The sequence below is a fragment of the Prionailurus viverrinus genome, chromosome B2, assembly GCF_022837055.1.
Source record: "Prionailurus viverrinus isolate Anna chromosome B2, UM_Priviv_1.0, whole genome shotgun sequence".
NCBI classification, from domain to species: Eukaryota; Metazoa; Chordata; class Mammalia; order Carnivora; family Felidae; genus Prionailurus; species Prionailurus viverrinus.
In genome coordinates this window covers 42,419,621-42,432,283 of record NC_062565.1, presented here as the reverse complement: position 1 = coordinate 42,432,283, position 12,663 = coordinate 42,419,621, and positions in this window count along the sequence as shown.

Sequence of the window (12,663 nt, the reverse complement as noted above, 5' to 3'; positions counted from 1 at the left end):
AGGTGAAGAAACAAGAAACCAAAGCTCAGAGAAGGTAGGTCACTCGCCCAAGGTCACACAGCTCCTTCGTGGTAGAGGCTGCATGAATCCAAAGCTCTTTCCACTCTCCTATCTGGCCTTCTGGGGACAAATGCCCCCCCCCACCCCGCCCACTTCTCCCCCATCAGCCTAAGGGAGGAAGGACATCACCCAGCTCACCGTACAGTTGACAGAAGCATGTTTTTCCAGACCGGCTTTCAGAACATGTGTGTTAATGGTTGAAAAGGCAAACCGAAATGTGCTTCCACACTCATCACCCCCACACTGCTCTTCCTGTTAATTTGTTTAAATCCCACAAAGGAACATATTTGGGTTGTGCTTCTGGTTCACCAAGTACAACTAATCAGCACATCCACTCACTCAGATACAAACCAATGCCAAGGACTTCTGAGTCAGGACACTGTGGAATGAGGAGTCTGCAGGCACTCCCAGCTTTCCTGGCCAAGTCCCCTTTTCCTCCGCAGTCCCGTGTTTGGGCTCGGAACCTGATAGGGGGCTCACGCTAGTATCTTTCTCCATGAACGATGGGTCAGGAAGTCGTGAAGAGCTTGGGTGGTAAGGAAGCTTTGCAGGCGTGAGCGCTCGGCAGCTCACAAACCCACCCTAACCGGACTCTCGGGACAATCCACGAGAGCAGAACAGCCGCATCGCGCACAGAGAAGTTCAGAGACATCAAGTAACCTGCCCCAAGTCACACGGCCTGAAAATAAACAGAGGCAAGACTCACACCCAGGACTTGAGACTCTGAGAACAGTGGTTTCTCCTTCCCGGGACATTTCTCCTCGACGACTCCCTCTTGCCTTTCCCTTCTGTCCAGCCAGCAAAAGTAATTGTTATTTTCCAGATTGAAGGAGCATCTGCTGGCATGGGGGTCAGGGGTGGGGACTGACAAGGGGATCTGTTTATGGGCCAGAAGTGCCAGGACACAAGAGGTAGACGGGGAAGAGACACAAAGAGACAGAGACAGAGACAGAGAATGAGCAAGATACTTAGATACCCAAGTATCTTTCTGAGGGGATGCTTGGAAGACATGGTTCGAAGAAGCTCTGGTCCAGCTAAGGAGTCAAGAGGAGACACAGGAAGAAATGAAGCCTAAAATACATGAAGCCAAGGAGCACCTGTGCGGTGCAGTCGGTTAAGCATCCAACTCTCGATTTTGGCTCAGGTCATGATCCCACAGTTTGGGAGATTGAGCCCCGAGTCCGGCTCGGCACTGACAGTGCAGAGCCTGCTTAGGATTCTCTCTCGCTCCCTCTCTTTTAAAACAAACAAACATTTTTTAAACAAATAATAATAATAAAATTCGTATTTTTTATTCACATTTATTCGTATGGGGGCGCCTGGGGTGGCTCAGTCGGTTGAGCGTCCGGCTTTGGCTCAGGTCATGATCTTGCGGTTTGTGAGTTCGAGCCCCGCGTCGGGCTCTGTGCTGACAGTGCAGAGCCTGTCTCGGATCCTCTGCTTCCCTCTCTCTCTCTCTGCCCTTCCTCCTCTCTCTCTCTCTCTCTCTCAAAAATAAATAAAACATAAAAGAATTTAATAAAACAAAATGCGTGAGACCAGATACGCGTCAGCACCACAGGTGACAGAGGAGGGCTGAGTGGGGGAGGGTGGGCTGAGGCTGGCCTTGCTGGACTTGAGCAGGGCCGAGAGGGAAGACAAAGACAAGACCGGCCTGAAGCAGGGGTGAGCAGGGGCGGGGGGTGCCCCAGCCCCAGGGCACAGGACTGCATAGCGTTCCATGGCGCAGGTGTTGCCGTGAAGAATTGAATCCGTTTACGGGCATCTGGGCTGTTCCCAGTACTCAGTGCTGCAACAGAGTACCCTTTCGTCGCCTCGGTCTCTGCAGGTGGCTATTCCCAGACGGGCCACTGTGCTAAGACGGCCCCAGAACCGCCCTCCTGCTTCTTTCCAGCTCAGTGACATGGAAATCGGTGCTCCGATCGTGCATTGGAAGAAATGTAGAGAAATGAAGGTTTACAGGCTTATTCTGACCTCTTCAAATGTCCGAGGGGGCTAGGCAGGTCTGTAAACCCCACCCCGACTCCCACCTACAGCGACCACCCTCTCTTTTATGTGCTGTGCGAAAATGTGTGGGGAGGACACCGTCCTCTGGCAGTGACCTCCGTAACCCCAGGCCCGAGAGGGCCACGCCGGACATGAGACGGAGAACTGGGCTGAACCGCGAATGCCTCCCAACCTTCGCCCTCATCCCAACCTTATCTGAAGCCGGGGATCCTGACTTGGGCATTCCCTCCCTCGCGCCCACTTCCGTGCTGCTGAGTAAGCAAGCTTCCCCCTGTGATCACCCCGTGTCCACGGGATCTCAACGGAGTGCGAAATATTTTGAAATAGGCTTCAAAGACCAAGGCACAGAGAGGAAAGCCTTCGAGACACCGTTTTCCTTGTGTATGAGGAGAACCAATCACCAGGGCTAATAACTAAACGCGCCGAAAGAAAAGAACCTTCTTATTCACAGAGGAAACAACTGCTAAGACAAGGTGCTTTGAGCTTGAGGCCGGAAATGTACAGACACATTTCATACGTGCAAACCCTCACGCTTAACCGTTAGCCGTAGGAGAACGCGAACCCGCGAACACCTTTGTGTTTGAAAAGTACCATTCTGAGGAGCTGCCCACCGAGGTTTTGTTCTGTAAAACAGCCTGCATCGGGGTTAGTTTCGAACCCGTTCAAATCAAATCTCTCAAGCAACACGAAACTGGTACAGCTTCCTTGTCTAATACAGTTTCAAGAGCTCCCTTCTGCCATGTTCGCCGTGCCTGGTTTCCTTCCAGAGAGAATAATACGCACATTGCTGGAAGTGCAGGGAGCCAGGAGTGTCTTTTTTGTTATTGTTGTCACTTGCTTTTATTGTGGCCGTTTTACTTAACTGAATGAGGATCCGTGAGTTGTTGTTTTTTGGGGGGGGGGGGGTGTTTTTATTTAGAGACAGAGCATGAGCAGGGGAGGGGCAGAGAGAGAGAGGGAGACACAGAATCCAAAACAGGCTCCAGGTTGTGAGCTGTCAGCGCAGAGCCCAATGCGGGGTTCGAACTCGTGAACCGTGAGATCGTGACCTGAGCTGAAGTCGGACGCCCAACCGACTGAGCCACCCAAGGCGCCCCATCCAGGAGTTTTCTTCTGATAAGCCTTGTGGGCAATTCAGAACGACGCCATCTCTCTCCTCTCTCCCCGCGCCCCACCCCCCACCCCGTCTGTCTCTCTCTCTCTCTCTGGCACCCAAGCACACTTCCCAGTTAGTGACACACACTATCCTTAGAGACCACTACTGTCCCCTAGTGTCCAGTGTGACACAAGGCAATGAAACATGGCCCACGGTTCCTTATCACCTGGGCAAAATGAGGACGGGTGCCCTGTTTTACTTGGTCTTCAAAGCATTACGGAACTGAAAGGCACACTTATCCCACCACGCCTAGGGAAGACCAGGCAGATCTTCGGGTCCCCTCTTGTAAATTTACTCTTGTGAGTTAATACTGCATGCCCGCAACCGACATGTCAACCCTCTACGGCTTTCCCAAATAGCAATGCCCAACAGAACTTTCTTGGTGGAAATGTGGCCGTTGAGCACCTGAAATGTAGCTGAGATCACTGAACGTAACTTTATTACACTTAATTAAAATGTTCATTTCAATAGCTATGTAGGCAAAACATATAGCTAACGTCCATATTGGACGGCGTAGTTCTAGAACCCGCGCTTCTTTTTTTTTTTTTAATTTTTTAATGTTTTATTTTTTTATGAATAGAACTTGTCAAATTGGCTTCCATACAACACCCAGTGCTCATCGCAACAAGTGCCCTCCTCAATGCCCATCACGCATTTTCCCCTCTCCCCCACCCCCCTCCATCCACCCTCGGTTTGTTCTCTGTATTTAAGGGTCTCTTGTGGTTTGCCTCCCTCCCTCTCTGTAACTTGTGTCCCCCCATCCTCTCCCCCATGGTCTTCTGTTAAGTTTCTCAAGATCCACAAACGAGTGAAAACATGTACCTGTCCTTCTCGGACTGACTTATTTCATTCAGCATAATGCCTTCCAGTTCCATCCACGTTGCTGCAAATGGCCAGATCATATTCTTTCTCATTGCCAAGTAGTATTCCATTGTATATATAAACCACAGCTTCTTTATCCATTCGTCAGTCGATGGACATTTGGGCTCTGTCCATAATTTGGCTGCTGTTGAGAGCGCTGCCCTAAACATTGGGGTACACGTGCCCCTACACATCAGCACTCCTGTATCCCTTGAACCAGCACCTTTTTGAACTTTTTTCCTTGGATTTCCCGGCCTCTTTGTCAAAGTACAAAAATGGGAATTTACGGATACAGCACGAGTCCTTGTTCTCCCCATCCTCACCCCCTAACCGCCCCTGCCCTTTCTACCTTCCCCCCTTCCACCCAAGTTCTCTAGAGCTTTCTAGGACCAAATATTATTTCTAATAACAGAGCTTTCTCACTCCAGTTATAATCACAAATCCCTCTGGGGAAAAAGTCTTATAGAGAAACAAATGGCCTATCCAAAGGTTTCCGAAAATTGCTTTTTAAAAACTCTTTGGAGTAGACTATGCAGGGAAATGAAATAAGTATCAGGTTGGTTTGAGTAAGTTATCACATAAGCCCCACGAGCTCCAGGGCATGTTTTGAGAAGGCTTTTTTCATGGCTCCCAAATAACGGACAAATTGTTGATATAATGAGTGATCGAAGGAAGGGCTGGTCGGCAGCCTTCAGAGCAGAAAGGCCTCTGCAGGGAGGAGAATATTAATGCAGGCTTCCCGAGAGCAGGGGCAACCGGGAGAGAAACAAGCTTCTCCTTCACGTACAAGGCCGCTCCTGGGTATGTTTCCAGCAGTGTTTCCCGAACTTTAACGTGCATGCACACCAGTTGGGAATAGCATTAAAATGCAGATTCCCATCCAGTGGGACCAGTGCTCTGAGGCCGCTGGTGCAGAAACCATACTTTGTGTAGTGAGGCTTAAGGTCTCAGTGCTGCTGGCGTCCACAGAGAGAGCCCACTGAGGACAGCCGGCAGCTGGTTCCAGCGCCCTGACTCCCGGCCCACTCCTGCCTGCCGAGGGCTAGGTTCTCTTGCAAGGATCACCTCGAAGCCTGTCTCGCAGAAAATCGGCCTCGCTTTGTAAACTCACCTGCTGCCATCAGCAATCAACAGAACTCTGCGAAGTTGCCAGAACCCATCCGAACACAGAGGACCGACGCCCCGAGAGCCCAGGGTCTCTGGGAGAGCCAGCAGTCTGAGTGAACACATCTGCGCCACAAACTCACCGGCTCACAAGGGGGCTGTGCTGAGGCTTGGGAGTGGGGGAAAGACTCCGGAAGCCACTGTCAGCACAAATCTCAGCCCCACCTTCCAGCCTTGTTCCATCGGTAATAATGTTGATATTTTCGCTGATTTCTTCTCGGTTCCTACTCCCTCACACTTAATTCCGTCTAAACTGGGGGGTGAAACACTTGGCCCGTTCAAACCACTTTACCTCCATCTGGAAAAGGAGGGTATGAGAGCACCTACGCTTCTCGGTTTTGTGAGGATTAAATTAGTGCACAGGGGTCTAGCACTGTCCGTCGTATGACAGGGACTTACTACACGCAAGCCATTACTATAGGCACTTTACAATGTTCGTTCCATGAATAAATACAGATCAGTCTGCAGTAACAACTGCCCTCTGGGCCTCTAGAGCCAATGCCTGCTCGGTATTTCGCTAGAAGCAAACATTTCACCTTTTCTCCAAAATCTGGTCCCCTCAGCATCTTCTGTCAGAAATGACTAACCCGTAGCTTTGTTTGTTTGTTTGTTTGTTTTGCCTCCATATCCAAATGCCAACACTTTTCAATCCTGCCTTCACCTCTTGAATTCTTCTGCCTTCACTGCCCCCCGCCCTTGTCACCTCGGGCTCTTTGGGCAACTTCTCACCAGCACTCCTGCCTCCACCTCTCCTTCCCAACCCCATTACAGAAACAGCCTCCAGGTCAGTCTTTCCCGAGCACCGCTGAAGAAATTCCAAACAATTCCAATAAGCAGTTCCAAAGACTTTTATTTTTAAGCAGTGGCGGCACTGTTGAAGTAAGCGCATGGCTTCCTAGGGGACTGCTTGGGAAAAGGCCACACAAATACACCCTGGCGCTTATGAAATTAGTCCACAATCAGTCATGGTACTTTAGAGCCACATCGCAGGTACTGTGTGACAGAGAAGCAGACAGACCTTCGCTGCCTCTCGTCCACACTCAGGGAGCCCCCGCTAGGGCTAGACGGTGAGGCATTAACAGCTCAGTCTAGTGAGGGACAGACGTAAGTCTCGGGTTGGAGGAACCCGTTTCTCAGACAGCACTGGTTTTGTTTAGGTTTTTTCCCTTACATATTGGCTGTGATTTTGTCATCAAGAAATCACTGCTTCTATTTCTTCATTACCTGCTAGGGATGTTAGGGCCTAGAATTATTTTGGAATTCACCTGGTTCAAAAATCAGGATTTCCAAAGAAGCAAGTTCCCTTGAAAATAGCAGTGACACTGGAGAATGAACATGTTCTGTTTCTCAGATTTGAAGGTCAAAAAGTCTTAACCCAGTTGTTGGTTCCTTGGTTGAAAAACAATTCCTCCACTTAACCACTAGATGGCACTTGAGCCGTGGTTCGCGGAGACAGCTGGGTGGAGTTTAGGGCCAAACCCCGCGGGGGCTGACAAGAGACTTGGAATTCTTGGAATTCGGAAGGTATGCCGTTACTTCCTTAACCCAAACATAACAAGCATGTCGCTCAGAACTGATTCTTATTAAAGGCAAGAACAAAATATTTGACCATCAGCAAAGAAATAGCAGAAAAGCAAAGAGATGACTTGGAAAATAATTCCACATAGGAGTCTAGGTCATGATTCTTCCTAGCCCCACCCTCTAGTTTCAGCTCCTCACCCGGTGAAAACGACAGCTTTTGCAGGTTAACTCCTTCCAAATCCCTCTGGCTTAGCACCAGGTCCCTATCTGCAGGCTCATCTCGGCTAAGATCCCCACCTTCCCTCTGAGCCCAATTCTCCAAGATGCTATCCTGTAAGTATTCAGAAACCATTCGTTCACACGGGCTCTTAACTCATCAACCAGAAAAGTGGCTCATTGCCAAGCCTCAGTTCCCTTAGCCAAATACCAAATTAAAACATGGCTGTCATCCTCTTTCTTCTTCCATTACTAGATTTTATGAACCCATTCTGAACTTTGAGGGCAGACACTGGACACTTCCACGGTTGTCAAAAACTTCTACATTTCTCAAGCAAGCAAATCCTGAATCTGGGCAGGTTTTCCGGACATCTCCTTCCTCCAGTAAAGAATTTTAAACACAAAACTAATTGTTGGCAGACCTGATGCTTTTTGTTGGGGAGTAGGGAGTTCTCCTTGGCAGAAATCAAGTAACCATCACCTACATATTTTGAACAGCTCTCTTCTCCATCAGATACTAAATTTCCCTGCAAGGGCTCTTCTGGAAGCAGAGAGTAAATTACACATTTGATCTTCCAATTAATCCATAACATACCTCCTCAAGGCAAGCCATATGCATCACTTCTAAAATCTGGTCCAGCTTCTGTCTTTTGGCTACCTCACTATGCCAGGACAATCTTCAAGTACATTCTGTCAGAAACTCTTGGCAAGAAGGGGCACAGGGACAGAACATCAAGTGATGCTCGGTGGGAAAGGGTGACAATTGCTCTTCCCTGAATCAGTTTCAAGGGTAATCAGTACAAGATAATACTCCTAAGATATAGAAGGAAAGTCCGTAATTATTCATTATTCATTAAAGAGGGATTATTCAAAAAGGTGGGTTTCTTTAAACTGAAAGGTGGGGCGCCTGGGTGGCTCAGTCGGTTAAGCGTCCAACTTTGACTCAGGTCATGATCTCACAGTCGTGGGTTCGAGCCCTGTGTCGGGCTCTGTGCTGACAGCTAAGTGCCTGGAGCCTGCTTTGGATTCTGCGTCTCCCTCTTTCTCTGCCCCTTCCCTGCTCATGCTCTGTCTCTGTCTCAAAAATAAATAAAACATCTTAAAAAAATTAAAAAATAACCTGAAGGGTGATGAGTCAGTCCCAAGTTTATTAGATTATAGGAACGTACAGTGTTATTTCATTTAAAAACAAGTGTCCCTGGATGCATCTTCTTTGAGATTTCACATCCCATGGTGCCTGCCTACAGTAGAAAAACCAGGCCTACACTCTGGACGTGGCTTGAACATCAATTTCACTATTTAGGCAAATCCCTTCCCCTCATGAGATTTCAGTCACCCCATCTGCAAAGGAAATTATACTGCATTAACCGCTTCGGGTTTCCTCATGACTATATTTTGCACACCTAATATCAAGAAAGAAAAAATAACAATAAAAACAACAAAATCTAACTAGTCACTTCTGCTACTTAAGTTGAAAAGCCCCAGAATCCAAGAATGAGTGTAAGGACAGGACAGTGACACAGTGCACACACAGGACACAGCCACCACCAGCCTCTCTCAGGCACATATATGTGGGGTGAGAGGCCCAGGAGGGCAGGGCACACCACATTTGTTTTGTTTTGTTTTTTAATTTTTTTATTTATTTTTGAAGGAGAGAGAGACAGAGCATGAGCAGGTGAGGAACAGAGGAAGAGGGAGATAGAATCTGAAGCAGACTCCAGGCTCTGAGCTATTAGCACAGAGCCCAACCCAGGGATCAAACCCATGGACCATGAGATCATGACCTAAGTTGAAGTCGGATGCTTAATGGACTGAGGCAGCCAGGCGCCCCATCTGCATTTTTTTTGTGGAATTTTTTTTTGACATTTATTTTTGAGAAACAGAACAAGACACAGCATGAGTGGGGGAGGGGCAGAGAGAGGCAGAGACACAGAACCTAAAGCAGGCTCCACGCTCTGAACTGTCAGCACAGAGCCCGATGCAGGGCTCGAACTCATGGACCATAAGATCATGACATGAGTCGAAGTCAGACACTAAACCGACTAAGCCACCCAGGCGCCCCACCCCATCTGCACTTGTGATCAAAGAGCAGAGAAAGCTGTGGATTCTCTGAGTAGATGTTCCTTATTTCCAGCCAGCTTAATTTAAATTAGCAGTTATCAACTGGGGGGGGGGGGGGGGGTCTCAGGATCCCTTTATAAAACTTTTTAAAAAATTGAGGACCCCATCTTTTTTGTGAGTCACATCTGTTGATATTTACTGAAAACATCACACTCCCTGATTTCTAACTATATTACAAAGCTACAGTAAGTAACACAGTATGGTGTTGGCATAAAAACAGACACACAGATCAATGGAACAGATTATAGAGCCTAGAAATAAACCCATGCATATATGGAAAATTAATTTACAACAAAGGAGCCAAAAACATACACTGGGGAAAGAACAGTCTCTTCAATAAATGGTGCTGGGCAATGGGACAGCCACATGCAAAAGAATGAAAGTGGACCCCTGTCTTATACCATACACAAAAATTAACTCAAAATGGATTAAAGACTTAAATGTAAGCCCTGAAACCATACACCCTCTACAAGAAACATAGGCAGTAAACTCCCTGCCTTGGCAATGATTTTCTGAACCTGCCAAAAGCAACAAAAGGAAAAATAAACAAGTGGGGCTACATCAGACTTAAAGCCTTCTGCACAGCAAAGGAAACCATCAACAAAATTAAAAGGCAAGCTATTGGGTGGGAGAAAATATTTGCAAATCATGTATCTGGTGAGGGACTAATATCCAAAATATATAAAGAATTCATACAACTCAATAACCAAAAAAACAATCAATTAAAACATGGGCAGACATTTTTCCAAAGACATACAGATGGCCGATGAGTACATGAAAAGATGCTCATCATCATTAACCATCAGAGAAATGCAAGTCAAAACTACAATGAGACATTACCTCACACCTGTCAGAATGACTAGTATCAAAATGACAAGAAATAATAAGAGTTGGCAAGGATGTAGAGAAAAGGGAGCCCTCGTGTACTGTACTCAGGAATGCAAACTGGTGCAGCAACTATAAAAAACAGTATGGAGCTTCCTCAAAAAAATTAAAAACAGAACTACCCTATGATTCAGCTGTTCCACTTCTGGGTATTTATCCAAAGAAAATGAAAACACTAACTCCAAAAGATATCTGCACCCCCGTGTTCATTGAACCCTTTACAATAGCCGAGATGTGGAAACAACACAGGTATCCATCAGTGGGTGAATAGGTAACAAAAACATCATACACACACACACACACACACACACACACACACACACACACACACACACACAAGAATATTATTCAGCCCTAAAAAAGAATGTTCCCTACTTAGGTACTCTCTGTCTACAAGTAGTAGTTCCTCTCTACATCTGCTAGTCCTACATTCTTTAAGGTTGCCTTTGTCCCTCTTAGTGATTGATCTCCTGTTACTAGCAAATAATTCTTCGTATTAAATTTCCCTGTTCAAATTACTGGTATGGTTTCTTTGTCCTGAATGGATCCTGAACCCTAAATGATACCATCATCATCTGTAAAACTTAAAAGAGAATGCGTATTTCCTAAATCACTAAGAAAATTAAAGCCCAGGGCATTATAGCCCATTTAGGAAATGAGAGGAATCAGTGAGAAAGCATAAAACATGATCACAAAGACCAAAGTCAGTAATTAACATAAAAGCAAATGGATTAGTCTCCCCTATTAAATTGCAAAACCTCTCCAAATGGGTTGAAGTATAAAATCCAACAAGACACGCTCTTTAGAGAAAACAAAAAATTATATAAAAGTTAAAAAAAAAATAGACAACTTATCAAGCAAGTATAAACAAACAAACAAAAAGAATATTCCAATCTCAAAGAGATAACACATAAAGGACAAAAAGAATAACTTTATAGATTGCTTGTCTTATGAATGATCCCCAATAGACACAAGTATTTACATACTAAACAACCGTATCAAAATATACAAAGAAAAAGCTCCAAACAAGATAAAACTGAGAGAAAGAACGATCTAGAAGCCTTTAAGACAACACTACTAGTCTATGGTAGTTTACACCCAAAAATAAGAAGATAAAATTTCAATCATATAATTAAAGTGGTTCAGTACATGTTCAGCTGTCCCACATACACTGAATAAACCTTCATTTATCCATAGCATGCTTTTTTAAAATGCTGGGCCCCAAAACCTCAATCAATTCTAAAAAGCAGAAACTACATAAGCCATTTTTCCTTGCTACGAGTAACAATTATTTAAAACAAACAAAAAAAAGCCAACCACACAGAAAATTTTAAATATTCTTAATTATTTAACCAAAAGTTTAAACACAATGATAAACTACTTAGAAAAAAAAGACACATCAATGTAGCTGGGATAGGAACATATTTGAAATTAAAGATAACTAAAACCCTTCATTTGTATACATATAAAAACAAAAAATAAACATCAGACTCAAAAAGTTACAGGGAAAAATTCTACAGAAAACAAAAGAAATACACATGAGAAATTAAAATATTTTAAAATAAATCACACGTGATAAATCCAAACAGCAGGGATTTTTTTTTAAGGGAAAAAAGATTACCTTTATCAAGTCTAATCAAGGAAAAAAAGGAATGGTCAAACTAAGAAAAGGTCATTTCTTATAACTTAAAAGTAACAAACTTAATATAGAAAATTTCTTACCCTATTCAAATTCTCTGCTAATAAATGTGTTAAATTTCAACAAAATTCAGTTTTCTGGAAAAACATAAATCACTTAAATTTAACAAATAACAAACACAGAAGGAGAAATACATTTGAAGCAAAATTTTAAAATCAGGTATGAAAATACTTAAGTTTAAAAATAGGTAACAGTCACAGAAGAAACTTGACAGTTATCAAGAAATGACTTCCAAACAGGGCTCTCAATTCAAAAGTTTTATAAGCGCAATCCTTCCACGTTTAGTGGAACAAGTCACCCCAACGATATACGTGCTTGATGCAAATACCCATATTTATCCTATTCACCTCATACAGCTAGCAAAATCTCTACGCCAAAAATTGGACATGAGCCCAAAAGACTAAATTCACTCACATAAAAGTGCCATTTTCCTAAATAACATATTAGCAAATCAAATTTTGTAAGACCAATAGGGCGGCCACATTTGAGGAGAAATGCACTGCATGACATCACAAATTGCACAACGGATTTTCCCAGAAAAATAAATGTAAAAATCAGGAGAATAAAACGGTTGGACAGCAGAAGTCTACAATTGATGGTAGCAGAGACGCGGCATCATTTCTAATACTTCAGAGAGGAGATCCCACTCATGCTGGCAGGTTTGAGGGCTCTTTATCACATTTAATGTCTGTCCCAAAGTTACTGCCACTTGAACGTGATTTTCAACACTAATGTTACCACGACCATTCAATGAATGCCTGTTAAGAGAATACGATAAATGTGAAAGTGAAAACAGTCACCAAAATCACTCTCAGAGTGGTACTGGTGAAGAACCCTGGGCTTTACAGGATGCTCACAGAGGAGAATGGCAGAACTCTTTACCAGTTAAAGCTTCACTGCTACAAAGCAAAAGCATGAGCCATCCACGATGCAGACTGCCAGTTATGAAATTACACAAACCGTGGTCATTCTT